Source organism: Haliaeetus leucocephalus, unplaced genomic scaffold, assembly GCF_000737465.1.
Source record: "Haliaeetus leucocephalus isolate CR32 unplaced genomic scaffold, Haliaeetus_leucocephalus-4.0 Scaffold848, whole genome shotgun sequence".
NCBI lineage: Eukaryota > Metazoa > Chordata > Aves > Accipitriformes > Accipitridae > Haliaeetus > Haliaeetus leucocephalus.
This window is the reverse complement of record NW_010973284.1, coordinates 1,481,218-1,499,465: the sequence shown is the minus strand read 5'-3', so window position 1 is coordinate 1,499,465 and position 18,248 is coordinate 1,481,218.

Genomic DNA, 18,248 nt, shown 5'->3' with positions numbered 1-18,248 from the left:
GCATGTTAAGAGATGCTCATACAGTTGTGGGTCTAAAAAAACTGAATCGGTGGGTATCTAACATCAGCATCTTCTTTCCAAATTTTTTTTTCCTGGAGGCAGTTGGTATGGTAGTCATAGGAGTTGACAGAGCTGAAGGGTTTCACAATGGAGAGGGAGAAATTGCTTCAAATGTTGTCCAAGTGGCAGGACCTCATGAGGCAGGGGGTTTCCTTTGCCCAGAACTCCTTTCTGTGTAATGAGGTTTATATTATGAAGACACCTTCCACCTGCACAGTGCCCCTCTGCAATGTCCTTGACCTCAGGACTATGAGAATGGAACTGGGATGTAAATCTGCTGGAGTTATCCCCCTGTGCCCTTACACACACCCCCCTCCCATTTTTAATCTTCCAACATCAGACACAATGCATGTGATTCTTGATCTCATTTATAGTACTACAAAATGGAGATTAATTCCATCTAAATCATGCAGCCAAGTCAAGTTTTGGAAGTGTACCTTTAAGAAGCATATGGCAGAACACAAATGTATTAAAGTCATCAATATTTATGGAGCAGGTAAAATGCATATTAGACAGGCTAGATGCCATCTGTCAAAATAATCTTGATTCCAACTTGCTATCCAAAATGATGAAGACTAATTCTAGGGCCAGCTCCTTAAGTCAGGTTAAAAGACAACATAGTCCTGTGCCAACAAAAGTGAGGTTATCACACAAATGAATACAAAAGGATATCCTTACGTATTGAGTCACTGTCAATTCCAGACATGTACCAAAAATCTTGGACTCTGAACACATCATGGAAGAGTCCCTAGGCATGACTTTGTCAAAGTAATTTTGTCCTTCAGACCAGAGTGCTAATTGTTCAGAAGTATTCTAGGCAAATTATGCCAAAAGTAAATCAACTAGTGACTCAGTATCCCATTTCCTAAATCACCTATTAGAAGAGAGGACCATATAAGCACATTGGTGGAATAGATTATTTTAGGTAAGGAAAGTCTGAAATTTTCCCCTTTCTAGATTAATTCCAGGAAGTGTTGGGATTTAAATATTTATGGTCTAATCCTGCAACAGCTTATGTTAATAAAACTGTCATTAAACCCACAGGAAGACATTTCAGACCCTGGAAGGTAAATTAATTTCAATCCTGTTACACAGGGCTGTTTAATGTTCTCCACAGAAATCCCTAAAATAAGGCAAAAGTGACTTGTTTTTCAGAGTTTGGGGGGATTTTTGTTTCACACACACCAACCTGAAGCTCTGATCATGTTTGCCAACTTGGCTAGAATTCTGACTAAGCTTAGGAGAAAAAAAAAAACAAACCTAAGTTTTATATCAGGGGTTTCATATCATTTACAGTTTCAACCCAAATAACTTTTGCTTTAAGATTCTTTGGTTTCATTCAGAGCAAAACAAAGCAAATGGTAACTTGAAGGAAAGGGGACATAAATGGTGATGCAGCCCAAGCAGGTTGGCAGTGTAGGAGTAAAGGGAAGCCCTTCCCCTACTCAGTATCAGGGGTAGGTGCCAATATCCCCCTTTTCAATGTTAAAAAAGTATTTACCTTGACATACATTGTGAGTAGAAAAGTATTTGAAATTCTATTGGCTAAGATAGTGTCAGCTGCTCCTTTTTTTCTCATTCTTAGAAAATCCAAGTGTCGACATTTTCCATATATTTAGAAAAGTTTTAAAATGCCAGGAAATGAATGTCACATTCAGTAACCAATGGACACTTCATTAGCGAAGCTGTTATTAAGCAACATGCAGGCAAAGCCCCCTAAAATCAAAGGGAAACTTTCCATTTGCACCTTGAACCAGGCCTTTAAACACAAGCCAGGTAGTAGAAAATCAGGCCTGATTATTACATTTCTTATGAAATGCTTATGTCCTCTGCTATGTTATTAAATGCAGACTGCCTGATCAAGGGTATTTTTTCCTTCAAATGGACCCCCTGAGTCCATTGTATGTCATGTCAAATATCCACAAAATGTTTCTTTTGCTGATTAATGCCTTCATTAAATACTATTTAAATTTTAAAGATTAAAGCAACTATTTAGAGTTCATTTTTCCTACTACTGGTTCCATGCTTTGTCAGTGATGTGAATGGGTATTTTGTTGTTGGCTACACAAAAGAACTTGCAACCTTTTCATTTTTACTCAAAGCTTCTATCCCCTTAATGGGGTACTACACTGGGGTATTAAGTGTAGTGGTGTGCGTTTGTTTGTTTTCCCACCTTCCAAAGGTGTTTCTGGAATAGTAGAAAATGGCACAACTTGATATTCCAGCTCATAGGTGGCAGGGAAAAAAAGAGTAAGGTCACTGAAAGTGGAGTGTATTTGTTCTGTACAAGTAGAGTTTTGTGTTCTCATTTTGATTCTTCAAGTTAAGCTCTTCCTGCAAAGTGCTAAGTGCCTTCAAGTATGCTTCCTCAATGAGAATTGATGTTGCTGAGCTCCATCTATAACCCAGACCTAGTATAAAAATGTTCAAGGAAGACTAAGCCTAATTTAATCTATTACATGATTGTGCAAAATTGCTTAACCGCATCAAAGCAGCAGGGGCATCTACTCTGGGAAAGACCTTGTAAAAGAGCTTTCAAATGCAAAATGCAATCTTACAGGTGATTTAGTCATGGGAATGCATCACTGAATGTATGCTTCACTTATGCCTCTAAAATCAAAACAATGGAACCATTATCAGAGAAAGAAATATTAGAACCATTTTCCTTATTAACTTTTCTTATTAGAGGATATTTAGCTGTCTATTCTTCTTTCCTTTTTCTTCATTTGATCAAAGCATTTCTGAAAAGGATCCTTATTAGAAATAAAGCATCTTCCAAGGGTCAGGAGACATTTTAAATTTTTTTTCTTAAACAATAAATTTAAATATTGGTTGGAAAAGGGATGAGGGGTGTAGAATGAAGTGAATGAAGTTCAATTCTGAATTAAGTTTCTTCCCATAAAGTCCAGTACTTCTTGTGCAAAGGTAATATTTCTTCCACACCCAGGCCTTGCTGTAGTTACTGAATGTTATTTGCCGGTTGAAAAAATGTCAGTGTTCTGTTATTTGGTTTCCAAAGGAGTTTGAATGCCTGTGTACATCTCATTCCTTGGTTAAGCTGGTAAAGTGCATTGAAAGAAAACCTCAGCAGGATTTAGGTATTTTTTTGGTGATTTGGTAATTCCTACTTCAGGCAAACACCACCATGAAAATTACCTTACTTCAGTGAAACTCTGCCCCATTTTTCATTATTTGTTTAGTCTGACATTGCTTCTTCAGCACAGGAGAGGAATGGTTGACGCAGACCCGAGGCGTATGGCTCTAAAATACCCAACCTCTGTTGTCCTTTGCAGGCCTTTGATTTTGGGGGCCATTTACACTCATTCTTAGAGCATGAAGGGGATGTTATGGTTAATAACAGAAGACGTGGAAGAAGCCTGGCCACCACCCTTCCCCAGGCACAGCCTTGAGAGTGATTGCATAGAGCTATTCCTCTCACCTGCCTCTGATCATCCCCTGGAACAGATTGATGCAGTCACATAACCAGGCTCATTTCAGATACCAGAAATCTTTATGAACCATTAATTACTGAGGGCCCAGCTCACTGACATCCTTCCCACACCATCCAGATCACCTGGATCCTCCTCCAAAGCTTCATTCAGAGGCAAGCTGAAGCGTAGCCAACCCCACCCCCGAGGTCTGCAGTGATTGAAGGGGGCAAAGTGCCCAGGAGCAAGGAATTACCCTTTGTAGCAGAGTGGGAGTGCCTCTGCACCAGCGGTCCCCACCCTGCGCCTCCCACCTTGCTCACAACCAGACAGCATTAAAAAGATAAACTGGGACTGACAGGGAGAGCCAAGATTGATGTTATGTGCAGAGTATGTTGCGCACAGTCCGGTTCTTGTACGCTATAGTGGCAGGAAGAAGGCAGGCAGAGCTGCCCAGCCATGTTTTCCTGCGGCATTTAACTTTTGCTCAGAGCACAGAAAAGCCTAGATGTGCCCTCCACCACTCTCCCCAGTAAAGGTGAAGCTGGATAAAATGACAGTGTTTAAAAGAGGATCTTTGTGGGATTCCAGGACTCTTGCTCTATGAGGAATGTTTGGAGGCAGAGACATGCTGGTTTCAAGGTCCTGTAAATGCTGATACAGGCAGCCAAGATGCTATTTAATTGCAAATGGACTTGCAAGTACTAAGCAGTGGCAGAACAAGGCCTTAAACCTTTTTTAATTGTCAGACATTTGGGGCTTCTGTTAACACCCTTCTCATTCCTTGATGAGATCCAGAACCTGTAGAACCACTTAATTTAGTTATTTTAAAATAATAGTATCAATAAAAGGCTAGAGTGACCTCTCACGATTAGGAAGTGACGTAGTTTGTAGCTTCTGAGAACCAACTGCATGTAGTAGTGCAATAGTTATATGCTCAAATGCATCATTGTATGCTCAGATGTGAAGGTATTTCTGTTTCTATGCAGACAAACTGCATAACTCCAAATGCCAGCACTCACTGAAGAGTGAATTTCTTCATCCAAGTCAATGTGGTGCCCTGAAAATAAGAGCTTACACAGAAGTGCTGCCGCAGTGTTAGGTATGGCAGCAGAACGCTTGCACTGCTGCAACGCAGATTCAGTTGTGCTTCTGCCAAGAAAACCTTGACAATCGTGTTTGGGCTTTGTGATCAGTTTTTAGCTCCAGTGTGCTGTAGCTCAGTTGAACGGATACCATGGGTTTAGCAAAGGTGTCACAATTACACTGCATTGAGCAATACGTCTGCAGCAGGCTCAGCCTGGGTGCAAACAAGTTCTCTGCATTTCTCAGCAGATGAAGCTAGTATAATGTCCATATTGATTTGTATTTAAATGCACAGAGATCCTTCCTCATTCTTTGTTAGTTAGAGGAGGCTGACTATGGTTGCCAAAATCACAGAAGTCAAATGCCAATAATTTGAAGCACAAACTAACTGAAGAAACAGACACTTACACTAACCTACATATTCAAAAAAAATGGGTAGAAGGTTGTTAGTGTTTTCCAATTCTATTTTAAGCCACATAAAATTATCACTTCATTAAAACCCCTGAAACATTAACTTCAGGGGCTAAATTTAGCTTACACCAGTGTAAATCCAAAGCACTTCTCATAAGATAATCATTTTATGTAGGTATAACCAAAGTCTAATTTTGTCTGCTTTTGGAAGTGCAGCCTTGTATCCATAGAGATGGAAGTGGAATTGTGACTTTGGCCTTTTAATAGCAAAGCTATTTCATTTGTGACTAAATATGGAAGGCTACCTATCTACCTTAATGCAGATGGGCGATGCGCAGGGAAAGAGGAAAAATGAGATTGACAGGAGCCTGACTCTGAAGAGCAAGTATTAGCAAATACTATCCTCAGTAAGCTTCTGAACTAATCAAAGTTGTAGCATCTGGAGTACCCTGCAGCATGGAGTTCCACCACTTGCTTCCTCAAGCAGTTTCATTTGCTGGCCCGAATTCTCCTCTTTCTTTAAACGTCATGAGCTAAGTGCTGGCGAAGCACCCTGGCACAGCGTATTCAAAGCTGAGATGTTTCTTCTTTCCAGACATTAGTTAATCTGGACCTTCGGTCTTTGGCACATAGGAATTCCTGCTGGAAAATAAGCACAAATCCAGATTGTGAACAGTCTCTCTACTCTTGTAAGAGCAGACTGTGATTTCCCCCTATCACCCATAAAAGCACATAGAAGTATTGTATCTTCCTTATGTTCTTTCTGGTGATCCTCCAAGGATTTTGATGTTTTACATAGACCCTTGTTCAGAGTTAGGATTTAAAAGCCTTGGTTTAGCTGGTATGTTTCAGGGCAAGTAATAATCTTTCTGCGTATTTTGAACTGTCCTGTGGGACCTTAAGCATTGAAGTGCTGCTAGATAATAGTTTGGAAAACCTGTGAGAGAATGTTGGTCTCCTTCAATTCTTTTCTTTCCTCAGATATTTCTGGTGTAGTTCTGTTTTCATCCTTGTAATCTAGGTTTTTTCCATAAAGAATTAAAGTTCCAGCAATAACAATTGTGCTGGAAATATTCTCTGGCTGATTGGTAGTGCCAAAAAGCTACTACTGGAAATCTTGAAGAGAATATGCTTAAATGATTTACACACAATCGTCTGTATTTTTTTTCATAGATTGCATGTTATTACTGAATAAAAAATTCTCATGGGTACAAGGTATGCACAATAGCATACTTCTTGCTTATGTGTAAAAGCTTTGGATATTCAGTGTACTGGGTAATCTGAGGAATAGGAAGAGTATGTGAGACGGTGCAGAGAAGCCCCAGCACTTGCTTCCTAGAGCATATGGTGTTTCTGGTCTCCAGGACACATATCCGTGTCCATAAGAATTGAGCTACAAAATGTAGCCAGTCATTCTGCATATGCTGGTGCTTATGAATCCTTTCAGTGGTTAGAGATGGTATAATTAGCTACAGGAAAGCATAACCCTCTGCCTCCATAAAGAAAGAAACAGATCCTTTATGCTTAACAAGCTTTGAATCTTTTATTTCAAGTTGTAGCTGCTACATTACCTGAGTGCATGCAGCCACTGAAACCGTAGAGAACACACCAAGTAAGATATTCAGTGTTGGGAAATCATGGGAAGACGTGGCTGTGGTCTTCAAGCTCCAAACTCACATAATTGTGTTGCCCGTAGCCTGTCAATTACAGTGCAATAACTGACAAATGAGAAAGCTTTTATCAATATTTGCATAGTGTGGAAACCAAACAAACCAATTTTGCAATTTGTGACTGCTTAATTATGTGTTTGGAGGCCAGGTCTGTTGCAGATAGCAAAACAAGTTTAATTATGTCCCACAGTGAAAGGTTTAAAAGTCTTTTAAAAGGTTTTACAGCATTAAAAATGCACTTAATATTTTGTTTATTGCTGGACACAATAAATTACACACATTCTGCTTTGCATATCTTGTCAACCAGCAAACTTTTAGACCATTTGGCGTATACCTGGGGAGAGGAAAGGATCCATCCCCAGTTGCCCCAGTGCATTTCATAGCAGCTCCCTGTCCAAAAGCACATGTCCTCTCACAATTCTATCTTCCGTAGCTAGTGGGAGTAATTTCTTTCACCTCCTGGCTTCAGGCTGCTGCTGCTGGACTATTTGTGTATCCGTAGCAGTATGGCTGCCAGGGGATTTCAGAGGGGGAGAGGGGGAAGCAGGAGGCAGTAGCTTTGCTTAGGCCACTGCACTGATCAGAGAGGGCATCAAAAAGTACCATCTCAGAGGGGATTCTCCATCTAATTTCCCTCCAGAGTCAGCTGACAGCCAGTTGCTATTCCCCTCCCCTCCTCCTTTGTGTTCCAGGGAGGAAAGGAAGGTGGAAAAGGAGCAGGAGGCCGCAGGCAGAGTAATTAAAGAAGGATGTCCCTACAGAGGAGGCATCTTGTCATTGTGCTCGGCCTCTGCCTTCAGCAGCATCAGCTGGCACCACAGCACACACTACTCCATGTATCAGCTGATGCTGTGGCAGATGTGCAGACCCCCAGCCCCATTAAAATCCCACTCTCTCCCTGCTCTAACTTCCCACAGACGGGTCCTATCTCGGATTGTCTCTGTTAGGAAATACCACAGGAAAAAATACTCTGAAGTGGTTGCAGTACGAAATATTTGGTGGTAAGCCTTTCTCCACTGAGCGTGTCCTGTCTGGAAATCCAGTTGGCTTGATTTACATCTTCTGCTTTAGTCTCTTTCAATCTTCAAATCCTTTTTGAAGTATTTCTTACCCTTCTTGAGTGAGGAAGCACTTGACCTTGCTTCCAAGACCATCTTGTCCAGTGTTGGCATCTCTACTTGCTGCAACCAACTGAAAACAAAACCAACCTTTGGAAGTTTAATAATGTCTGTTTCCCTATGTTGGTTGCTTCTACACATAGGAGTAGATGCCCAAGTTTCTGATTTGTGCCCTAGATTTGTTACAGATAGAAGTAGGAAGCAAAAAACGTAGCAACTAAAGAACTTACTGTGAGCCGTGACCCAGAGGTTGAAACATACTGCTTTATGAAACAGTTTTCTCTAGGTGATGTATTAATTTTACTTGAATAGCAGTTGTCTATTCCTTTGGCAAAAGAATAACTCCAGTTGCGAGTTGAGGTTGTAATGGAGTTGTTAGCTATGCTGTGAATTAGCGTCCGATTCTTTCATGATTCATTTTAAATATAGTGGAGGTTGGGCTGGAGAAATCAGCCTAAGGGTTGATGTTGATTTGTGTGCTGGAGAGCTGAGCTGCTTCCCTGTGGATCCCTAAAGAAAAGGATAAAAGAGGGAAGTTTGAAGTTCACAGGGAAGGCTAGAAAAGATGCAGGCAAAGCTTTTTCTCACTGCCACTATGGCATCTGCTGACCCAAATGCCTACTGTAACAAAAGGGTGTAACCATCTAGTATTAGAGAGCAACCACTAGATGTGGTGCCATCCAATTAACTCTTGAATCGCTTGTACTGGCTGGGAAGGTTGGAAGGGAACTGGGGAGATGAGATCTTTGTTCCTCATGTTACTGTTTCTTTTACAGAGTTGCAATACATGAGGGGAGAAAGTGATTAAATCCAACTTAGTCCTACAGCTAATGCAAATTACAGGCTATATACAGAAATGTACAACATTGTGAATGCAATGTTTAAACAATATGCTGACTAAATCATAAGAAGCAATCCTATATATGATATATAGCACATAACAAAAGTAAAATGTTTAAATAACGGTCTGCAGAAATATGATTTTAAGTTACCAAAAAAAAAAAAAAATCTTATCAGTACTGAAACTGAAGGAAAATTTCTATCAATAACCACCAAGAGACAGTTTCTCCACTGCAGTCAGGAAAAAAAATTAGAGGCTGCCAATCTATAAATTCAGGGGTTCTGGATATTTTCTCCTTCACCAAGACGGCTTCCAGCTCTGGACTGCCAAGCCAGAGTAAACATACTGCCTTCAGCCTACCTTCCCAGGTGATCGCATCTGCCCCGCATAGCTCCCAGTCCCTGAGTCCTGAGCCAGTACAAACAGCATTTGCCTTCCAGTCACGGTCTGACTCCGGATCAGGCAGCCACCAAAGGGAATTCTTAGAATATGCATCACCGAGCTGCTGTAGCAATATTGCATGGATCTAGGGACCTCCCTCAGACCACTGTTACCTTGTTCTCATCACGTTTCACAACTTCTGCTCCCAAAATGCCAAAAAAATATTTTGAGAAAAGACCCTACTGTCCTCCTTAAAGAGCAAGTATCTCCAAGGCTGCACTAACCGTTAGCTGTAGTGTGCTATAAAATGCTCCGCTGTTTTTACAAAGCTGGGCATGGTAGAAATAAGCAATAATTAGGAGCAGGACAGATGACCTTCCTTTAAACTTATCAGTTCCTTAAAATTTTGATAAAAACTTCTTATCTTTAACCTTTATCTCTAATTCTTCTCTTGGAGAGGGGCTGAAGTTTTGAGCCTTTTTTTTTTTTTTTTTTTTAAATCCCCAGTCATTCCTTGCTGAGAGAGAAAGTACAAAATTGACAGAGAAAGGAATTTTATTCTGCAGCTTTTAAAGAGGGCAAGGGCATTGCAAGCAATGGAGATTAAAAAAAGAAAATTAAACTATAAAGAAATACTTGACAGTGTCTCTTCTGCACTTATTGGAATATGCTGCTCAAGCTAAAAGAGAGGGCAAGAGGTAATCTGCTCTGCTATTTGCTTTTAATATGATCATGTTTTTGGCTCCCACTACATCTAATGCTGCTTGTATCATTCAAAAACACACCTCATTATCTCATGTTAAATGTTGAGCTGCTGGAAAACACATTGTAGTTGGTAGTATGCCTCTGAGGTTATGATATACACAAAATATGTAAGCTCAAAATATGTTTGCAATCGGTGACAATACTGCCTGCTAATGTATTATTACACCATTTGTCTTGTTCTTAGTGTTAAATATTTTGTTCCTTAAGCCTTAAGGCAGCTTAGCTTTGGAGGCTAAGTTTCATGTAACTGGTTTAGCTATTGTTGCTGATATTTATCTCAGATGCACTAACTTGGGTGTAGTCTGCAAAATCAATAAATAAAACATGTAAACTTAGTTGGAGATTAGCAGGTGTCTTTTAAGCTTTCTTCATGTGGTAAGTATAGGGCTAATTTCAAAATCATGCAGCTAATTTGAACAGGGGTGAGGGAGAAATTAAGTTTCACTCTCTAAGCCTTGTTTCCAGGGATTGAAAAGCTAGGTCCAGGTTCAATGCATCATTCTGGAAGCATTGAACAAAATCAGTCTTTGTTCTTCAGTGAAACTTATCTACAGAAGAGCCGCATAACTTCCTGTGAAATACAGCCCTGCAGATGTGCTTTGCTAGTTGTCCCTCTGCTTTTGCTTCCTTTGGTCAAATAGTCAAGAATAGACACTTTGTGCTGGAGTGAAAATTATGCTGCCTCGTTTGCCCTCTGCCAAGATGGAGCCCTGCTCACCCAAGGGGCATGACTTCCTGCCAGTTACTCTGCTGTTTGTTTATTTGTAAAGCATAATGGGATATCACTCGGTGAAACCAAAGTCTGCCTCCTTCAAACCTCCGAAAAAGAGGCAGCAGGTTCTCAAGCAAGTGCAAACAACCCGAACTGATGCTGTAAATGCATAAATGTAGGCAATAAGCAAGTGGAGACAGTGGATGTGGTAGACAATAATTAAATAGTTTAGCTCTAAGAAGCATGTGATCAGAGTTCAGGAGGTAGCTGGTCCCACTTTAACGAGTCAGAAAATAAGAAAGTGAATTGTAGCAAATTAAGACTTTAAGTGGCTGGGCTATAAACCAGAATAGAAATTGATTTTATAATAGTCTTGCATACTCCAAATATCCTTAAGTGCTTTATGTTTTAAATAGAGTAAATGCATAGCAAAATGAATTGCCTATTATGCACCAAATCGTACATTTGTTATTAAATCTTAGAACAGGACAGATTTTACCAGTATCTTTTCTGTAGGTATTTATTTAGCATAAAATTTATTTAATAGTATGAAATGGTCCAGAAACCAAATCTACAGTCATGGCCCCTTTAAGTTAGATGCAGCATAAATAGAGTTAATAAGATCCTTACCCCAAATAATCTGTGTTGTTAGAAGGCAAAAAGCACAGAGGTTGGTGAACACATCTGGCTTTTTATATTTGTCTCTATATATCTTTGTATTATACTCTCCCAATTAAGTGGGATGAATCAAGCATTTTCTGACTCACAGATTGCCACAGAGGTGGGTTTCAAAGCAGAGGGTGTAAGTGACTTTTCTGATATGCGTGGGGCAGGATGGAACTGCAGTCTAAAGCCTGGGGTGAATTACTGTGTTCTCAAGGCTCTCTTTTTGTATAAGCTCAGTTTCTCTTTCACCGAGTTACATCTCTGGATCCAGCAGCAGCGGCTCTTACCAAATATTTCCATTCTGCCCCTTTAGGAGCAGGGCTGGAAGCAACACAAGGAGAAAGCTAACTGGTTTGGATTGGGGATCACAGAAGCTACACAGGGGATGACCAGAGGAGTAGAGTGGGGCAGGGCAAGAGAGTAACAGAATGAAGTAGGAGGAGAAAGAAACCAGGAATACATTGAGAATGTAAAGAGGCCAGAGTCATGGAGCAAAGCAGGTTTGAGCAGAAGCTTGGATATGTGGAGAGATGGGAATACCTATGGAATAAGTTCCTGTCGCTGCTGAGTGCAGCTAAGACTGCTGACCTGGTGATTCAGACTTGGGGAAACTGATGACTGCGGGTCTCAGAAATAATGAAGTGCAGAAAGAGTAGGACAAGGGGATGTACGGAGGTGAGAGGATGCGAATTGAAAAATATCCCATCCCTTCGTATTCATCCCCAGGGAGGATGGCAGCCTGCTACTGCTGTCAGTGAGATATTGGCACAGAGGTATGAGTGGAAAATATGAGAGTCAGACCTGCTGAGGTCCTGTGGAACTGTCAATGTAATGCAAACTGATGAGGCACTGGAGGGGGACAGGGTTTAATTTTCTTAATTTTTTTTTTTACTTGGTTTAATTTAATATAAAGGTAGTTATAGCAACGTATGTTCACAGACTATGCAAGTGTTTTGCCTTGTTTGATACATAATACTTTCTGATTTTCTCTAATTTTACATTGGTCCAGGCAGCTTTCCCAGTAACGTATTCTTGGCTCATATTTGTAGTGTGACATTTTTGATAAGTATTGTCTGGGCTAATCCACTGTGGAATAATCTTTTGGATTATCCACTGGAGCCCTGGTCTTCCAGCACAAACACAAACAAGCTCTAGTTAATGCTGCTTCCCTTTAGGAAGGTGATCACTATATTCTCAGGTGAAGCAATTACAAGAAGGGAACCTGAATCTGTGTTTGGTTTTTTTTAAAGACAAAATGAGGTGCTCTAGGCAAAATAATATCCATTCCTGACATAGAGTCTGTATGTTCATAAAGGTGCTGCTCTACATTTCTACAAAGACAGAATGAGGGGACAAAAGAACTCATTCTGCCTTAATTGGAACATATTCAGGTACTGCAGGTTTGGAAGCCTGATTCAGTATGAGGTTTACGTAAACTTCTGAATGAAGACCATGGATGTGTGCCTGCATGTTTACATGTGAAAGCAAATATATATAATATGTGCCATGTATCAGTAACCTTTTTGTGACAGGATGGCCTTAGAAGGAATGGTCTTACTGCAGTACTTGGCAACAAGCTTCTCTTTAGTTATAAAAAACATAGTTATTATTTTAGTTACATCAGAGAAACCTGTGAAATTGCACTAGTTTGGTGAAGCTTTTTCCCATGCTTTGATAAACAATTCTCACTCTGCTTCCTGTGATAACTATTTCACTTCCGAGACTTGGGATTTGCCCTGTTACTGAAAAGTGTCTATAATTTGTAGGCATCTCATTGCTTTATATTTCATCTTAACATAATGTTGTGCCAATTATTTGTGTTGAATCCTCATATTATGGTGGTAAAAGCTCTGGTCCTGGTAAGTACCCAGAAGCAAGGCTGTCTAGCCAATGTGTAGGCAAATAATTTGCAAAACTGAGTGAAAAATACAGGTTTTAGTGAACAGTCTAGGTGACATTTTGTGGGAGGGAAAGAAGGGAAAGAAAGCGTGATCCCAATTGACTTGTCCACAGCTAACTGACAGTCAAGATCACCTCTTTTTTTACTGAGATGTATTTTCTAAAATTATTATTGGAACAACATTTTGTGTAAACATTTACGTTTAGGTCTTCTTTAGTATCTGCTATCTACAGAGAGTGTGAGAATAATGTTTATCCAGTGGAAAATATACTGGTGTTGTGACAGGTTTTGCATTGCCTTGGGATGGTTGAGGACATAACAATGACCTGCCTCAAGTTGGAAAAAAGGGAAGGTTATGGAAGCAGGAGAGTGTGTCCCATACAAGCCAGCGCTATCGGGCAGGGCTGCCAAAGCTCCAGCACCATCCCCAGAAATCTGCCTTGGTCCCTGCTTTAGCTGAGCTAACAAGCTATTCTTGATAAATTTATCCTGTATGCTAAGCCCCAATAGGGCTTGAAATGCTCTCTTACCTACTACATGTAGCTCTTTGTCTGCATTATCTCACGCAAACAAGAGAACTCTTTTTTCTGCTTCTTATTGATCCCAGTAGGTGACTTACACTGAAGGAAGAAACACCTGATTTATTAGTCATTGGTCCCCCTTCCTGAGGACTCAGCATCTGAAATAAATTGAATAGGGTTAAGAATGTACTTAGACCCAGACACAATTGTTTGTGTGTTTTGTCTTTACAATAAGAAAAAAACTCTGAAGCAAATTCAAAATGTCATTAGTGTCATGCTATAAATAAACAAAATGCTACACAGATAAGAGTGTACCACATTTTCAATTCTGGAAATAGCTTGCAAGCCATTAGGTGCAGGATAAGATATAGAACCACAGATTTAGAAAGGAAAAGTAAAGACAGATTAGTGCTGAGGAGCAGAAGGAAAAAGCAATCTGTGACCGTTCTGTCCGGATTTTCCATCCTGAAATGAAACTATTCCCTCTAGAAACATGAGGAGACATCAGTATTATTTGGCAAGATGTTGTGCCTCATTCTATCTGCCTTTGAAAATCAGTCTCAAGGAATCAGAAGCTTACCTGATGGAGTTTCTCCCATGATAGGAGAGCCCTGGTAGCAAGTGTGGGTCCTCTTTTTCTCTCCACAAAGCCTCTAGCAGTAGCAATGTGTCGGGAGGTAGGATGGGGAAGAACTAGAGTGCCCTGCATTCAGCGTATCATGTGGACTGATGCGTAATATCTATGGAGCCAGCTATTACAAGGAAAGACTTGCTCCTTTTGCATCTTGGAAATCAGGGAGGGGTAATACACTATTTCTTGTCTTTTTTTTTTTTTTTTTTTTTTTTTTCCCCTGCACATGGCAGTCAAGCCAACTTGCTTTTCCTGGGGTGTGTGCAGCCCGGTAGATAAGAGAGCAAACACCTCCTATAGTGAAGGGGACTCATTCCAACCATTTGGTTTGAGTTGAATGGTAGATCTCGGAAAACATGTTTTCCATTCATAAAAAGAAAAAAAAAAAAGCTACTCTCACTACTTTCCAGTGTGATCCTCTAGAGCCTTGAGGGCCATGTGTCACACACCCTTACTATGTACGTCTTGCTTTTATAGAGTCTGTTTTTCACTCCCAGAGATTTATCGTCCCAGTGAAGAAACAGTCTGGATGTGCCTCTGCAATGGAAATGTAGCCATGTATTTGCTAGCAACAAGCTTGTGGTTTACCAGAATATTTCTGTTTCCTTCTGAGGTTTCCAGCTAATGAAGGGGAATTTATCCAGTACATTTATTGACATTAAAATAAGAGTTGCAGTCCATAAATAATCCCATTGTTGTTTTAGTTTGCAGTTTAAAACATTTTGTCAGCAGCATTGTCATCTACTGTGACTCAGCTTATGTTTTTGCTCACAGTATCAGAGCAGCTTGCTGGTAACACAGACATATACTCCAGCTGTTCCTACCAAGTAGGCTTCAAAGTACATTTTGAAAGCATTCCTGAGCTTTTCAGCACTGAGCACATCTGATCCTGAGCATGGAGACAAGTTCACGGTTAGTCCTTACTTGACATCTATGAAGAGAAAAGCCCAGCAGCCGGACTGATTTCTGGGTTCATACAAACTCCTGCCAGCGCAGAGCTGCAAGAAAGCCTGTGAGGGACAAGTGATGTGGTGGCATGAGGGCCAGCACCTCTGTTTCACCCACAGGCATTCAAAATGGCAAGTCAACTTTGAAAAGTTGTCAGCACTGGCCGGAAGAGGGTCATGATTAGGCTGAACATAGGGTGCAAGTTATTTGTTAGCAACTCCCAAGAATGTTCCTGACCCTGGCTCCCCCCCAAAGGAGCCTTCGTAGACAGAAAGTGTTGTCATCTTAATGGTGGATCCCTGTGTCAGGAAGAGACTTCAATGCACCAAGGTACACTCTGTAATCCCTGCATCCGTATCTTTTAATCTGCATCCTAGAATGCCAACCAGTGCTTTCATTTCTGTCAGATTGATTCTTTGCAAAAGGAAGTCCCTTAGCACAAGGAAGAAGTCAGGTCTTCAGAATTAAGGCAATAAAGAACTAAGTTTTTAATGGGCATATTGTCTTATTTTAACAGAAATGTCCAGTGAATACAGGAAAAAAATATAGAAGTTACAATTTCTATATAACCTACTCTTTACCAGCAGTACACCACGTTTTGAATTAGATTTGATTTTCAAAAGTCTGAAGTAATAGATTTTCATTAGTTCTAAACTCATGAAAAATTTTCAACTTGATTAGTTGAAACTTTTTTTCCCCTTCTTGGTGGGTTGGTTTTTTTGATCAGCTAAGACTCCTGCAGATTTTTAAAACCTGTTTTGAAAAATAAAAGGAATAACACAAGAAGAGACAAGCGCTACAGACTTCATCTCCAATGTTCCTTTTTCTGTATGACAAGTTAACTGAAAAAAAGGATGTTTATAGTGATGTGTTCTGAATAAACTAGGTTCAGAGATTTCTCTTCCATGATGTGATGTCCAGTGGCATAGATTACACAGGAGTGTAAATATATCTTAGGGTCACCAAAGTGTTATCTTGCTGTAAAATGTTCAATAATCCAGAGCGGCTTGAATGGATTACACCAGACCTGCTTGTAAAATTTGCTTACATGCAGCTCAGCCCTTCCCAAAGCACTTCTCCAGGTATTTACCTACAGAGTTCAGCCTGCTGGCTGCCATTCAGCTGGTATTATCAAGAAGACAAGTTTGACACTCAAGAGGTGAAGCAAAGAAATAGGCAGGTATTTAAATAGACATATAAGCCAGCAAACAAGAGTGGCTTTAATATTAGTAGCATTTTAATCTTGCTCTCTAAACAAAAGAGGATTTACTTATTCATGGCTCAAGAATTACAAATTAATGTGTGGAACTCGAGTTAGTATTGAGGGCACTGGAAATTCATATGATTCAGTGTATCTATTGTTTTAATTGTTCATATTTCCTTTGCTTTGAGGGATTTGGTCTTTGAGATTAATATGATGGGCACTGTCACATCTGTCTTGGATTCCATATTCCTCAAGAATAGCCCTAAGCAGAGAGCATTACAGAAGTCTCTCATTAGGAAGGAGTAGTCACAGTCTTTTATGTAGCTATAGTTGATAAAGACACTGATGTAGCACTGCTGCCTGAAAGTCCACCAGCACTGTAGGACTCAGTAGGTCCTATGCAAGAAAGCCATTTCCAGGGAGACTTTGAGGACTTGTCTATCCCTCCTGATTAGTAGTAGAATTTTGTTTTCCACTATGAGCCACTTGCAGCAAATCCTTATCAGAAACTGGAAGAATAAGTAAAAATCAAAAGCATAGATTGAGAGATTAGTTTCCTATGGCATGTGAGACTGCAATCTTTGAATCCAAAAGTAGTCCTCAGTTCCGCGGCGTTACCTACAAGCTTAAAAGGAGGGGATGTGAGACTTGCCTGTGCCTACAGGAATAGAGTCTACCCTAGTCACGTATACAGTAAGCACCAGTACTCAGCCTCCAATGTCTGACAAGCTAATGATAGAAGTGTTCAGAGCTTCATGATTTTTACCTGCTGGCCTCTCTTTCTTCCCACACCCTGTAGACCTCAAATACAGAAACTGTCTGGAGCAATCCCATAGTTCCCACTTGTGGTCTTTGTGTCCTTCTGCACCCCTCTTCCTACTTTACCTACATGGGAGCAAGCGTGCATGGAGACATCCAAAAGGGTTGTTTCTCATAGCACCAGAGAGCCTGAAATATATTTTACTTATGGCAAAACAGGACATCTTAAAGATAGGCAATTCGTGCAGCTATAGCAGATGTTTCTGAATACACAGACAGAAAATTTAGAATGAGATTACGATTCTGTTAGTGTCAGCTTAGCCATAGCTCAAATAATGTTGTGGAGCAAAGATAATCAGTGTCCAGTTGCATCTCTGAAGACACTGAGAAAAGATAAAACCCAAAGAAGGGACTCATCTAATAATTAGGTTTCAGGTGACTCAACAGTTATTTTTTGTGTGGTATTAGCCACTCAAGACAGTAGTTTCAGATCTGTAAAAACAGATTGAAAGGGACTAAGAAAATGAATGTAACAAGCTACTCTGTTTTTTCTTTTATGATACCATTACTTTTGAAAGAATAGATCATTTGGGGGTAGGATGGTGAACGATTATGGCTGCGTTCAGCAGTTGTGCCTTCCCTGAGCAAAGGCTTAAATATCGACTCACCTCTGGTATGTCAGGAATCTGTTTCATGATGATAATTTACTTCCTTAATTATCTGCAATTGATTTGCATGAGTCGTATTGAGATTATTGCATGATATGAAAACTGTCAAACATTGTTAATTTAAACAAGTTTTTAAATCAGCCAATCTTAAACCAACTGTATGTTGTATAGAATTCAATAGGAATACAAAAATTCTGTTCTCCTGAATAAGATTTTTTCTAATTGGCTGGCACATGGAACAAGTTCATCTTATATATGCCAATTTACAAATATGTCCAATAATAGTAGAGGGAGCAACTGTTCCACAGCTCTGCCAGTGTTCATCAGACACAGTGACAGTAGCCACATCATTAATCTCATGGTATATTAGAAATAAAGTCACTGGAATGGAATGGTGTCAAAGGATAAATGTTTCCCCCTTTGAAAATAAACTTCTCAGTTTCACCTCATTGTATTGTCTCTCCCCCCCCCCCCACCCC